Here is a 2,376-nt window from a genome sequence, read left to right as displayed (position 1 = left end):
GATTATCTTCTTCTTCTTCTGCACTAAAATTCCAGTGTGTTTTGCTGCCATCGAGTGGTTCGCTGATCATCGGCGTTTTTGGTACCAACACTCCGGTGAGTTAAATCGTTCTATCCTAGGAGGATATATTCCATAACCTCGTGTACTTGAGGGGAATAATTTCCTTAAGGACACACTGTGTATTCAGTGGGCTCGATTTGTTCCTTCAACGTTTCAAAAATTATTTTGAAGTTCGAATATTATTTTTCAGAATTGTCTCTACTAACTTTCTGTTTTATTTTTCAGAAAGATTACTGTTTTATTTACTTATAGCAATACAGATAAGTAACAAAAACTATGGATAACCACCATCCAAACAAATTGTTAAAGGAAAATATTGTACTTCAAAACGGACAAATGGCTTGAATTACGGGCGTAAATTTCTTATAATTATCATAACTTTTGCTCCATGTCACTTGTTATCCCATATGTAATCTATTTCTCTCCCTCACTATATAGATTTGGAACAAACAGCATGTTTTATTCTATTTTTAACATCCAATCTAGTGTAGAATTTTCTGAAAATTTTCAGTTCAAATTATTCTTATGGGTTGATGCTTTTAAAAATTCATTATTTAAATATTTTACAAGTTGTCTTTTACATATTCCAGTTCATAATTACGTGTGATAGTATCCAATGACATATATGTTTGACCAAAAAGATTTAGCCCTCAATTATTTTTTTAAGATTAAGACGTTTGAATCCGAATACATATCTGAATATCAAGATGTGTATTAAGATTAAGACATCTGAATCTGAATACATATCGGAATATATTAAGATGTGTATTAAGATTTGAATAGAAATAATTAAGACTGTTTGATTTTTAACATCTGAATGTATAAAATTTATTTTTATTTGAAAATTAATAAACATAAAATTCAAATGAAATACTAACTAATCTAATATTCTATCAATAAACTATATAGTTTTTTTAAAATATGATAGTTGTTGGTGGTGATGGCTAACGAGTGAATGCCGACTAGAGGCGGTGGTTGGTGGTAGTTTTGGTTGATGGTGGTGGTTCATGCTAGTAGCTAGCAGTGATTAGTAGTGATGACGATTATGATTGAGGATGGTGGTGGTGGGTGGTGATAGTTAATAATGTCGGGTGGTGGTAGTAGTTGTGATTGGGGAAGGTGGTGGGTGGGTGGTGGTAGGTTATATTGATGGACAGTGCCGGCTGTGGTTGTTGATGGTGATGGGGGTGGTTGGTTGTGGTAGTTGAGGCGGATGAGTGTTGTTTGTGGGTAAGAATGATGGTGGTCGGAGTGGTGGGAATAGTAGGTGGTGATGGTCGATAATGGAGGCTATGATTAAGGATGATGGTGGCGTGGTGGTGGCGGAGGTGGTGGTGGTGGGGGTGGTGGTGATGGTTGAGTATGGTGGTGGTGGCGGCGGCATGGTGGTAGTTGATAATGGTAGGCGGCGGCGACAGTTAATAATGAATATATGATAGCATCTTAATGAAATTAAGTCTCTGTTATAGATCTTAATCATACAGACCTATTCAGACCCATTAAGTGATTGTGAAATAAAAAAAAACAAACACACTTAATGATTAAAATTTGAATAATTAAGATTCAGACTTTAAAAACAAACGCACTTAATGTCTGAGATCTGAATGATTAAGATTCAGACCTCCATTAAGTGCAAACAAATGAGGCCTTAGACTCCTTGTCAAACTAATTAGATTAAAAGATTTTAGGCAAATCCTAACGAGATGTAATTTACCCTAGATCTAAGATAGAAGATAAGAATGAACAAACATAGCAGAGCATAAGATTTAACCATAACCATAGTTGAATCACATTATATGAGAAAATAATGGTGATTACATTGATTAATAGTGAAGAATATGCAGATAAAAAGGGTCACTGATCTTTAACAAGATTGAACCCCCCAGCTTGATATGATGAGACTAATGAGATATATTGAGGATCTGAGCTTCCTTGCTTCTTTCTCCTTCGTGGGTAGAGGGAGAGATGAAGATCCCTCTTCCTCATATGATATATCTGTGTGCGAATTTGTTTGAGCCCCCTCTCTTCTTCTTCTCAGTTTGTATAAGAGGTATTTTCCTTTACCCAACGGTCATTATCCATTGTACTTAAGTCGTTTGATTGTATTACTGGCTGATTCTCTGAAATGCCGTAACGTCCGATTCGCCGTTCAAGCATTTGGAATACATGACCTCGGCCGTGGCCGAGGTGCGTGTTATTATAGCATTGTGCGGATACGACTTCGGCCTAAGCGAATGTTTGGTGTTTCTCTCTATGCGGATTCTCGTCTGGTCGATTTCGACCAATACAATATATATATATATATATATATATATA

This window comes from Nicotiana attenuata, chromosome 11 (genome assembly GCF_001879085.1).
Source record: "Nicotiana attenuata strain UT chromosome 11, NIATTr2, whole genome shotgun sequence".
Taxonomy (NCBI): Eukaryota; Viridiplantae; Streptophyta; class Magnoliopsida; order Solanales; family Solanaceae; genus Nicotiana; species Nicotiana attenuata.
The sequence above is the reverse complement of the archived record's forward strand: the minus strand, read 5'-3'. Positions refer to the sequence as shown.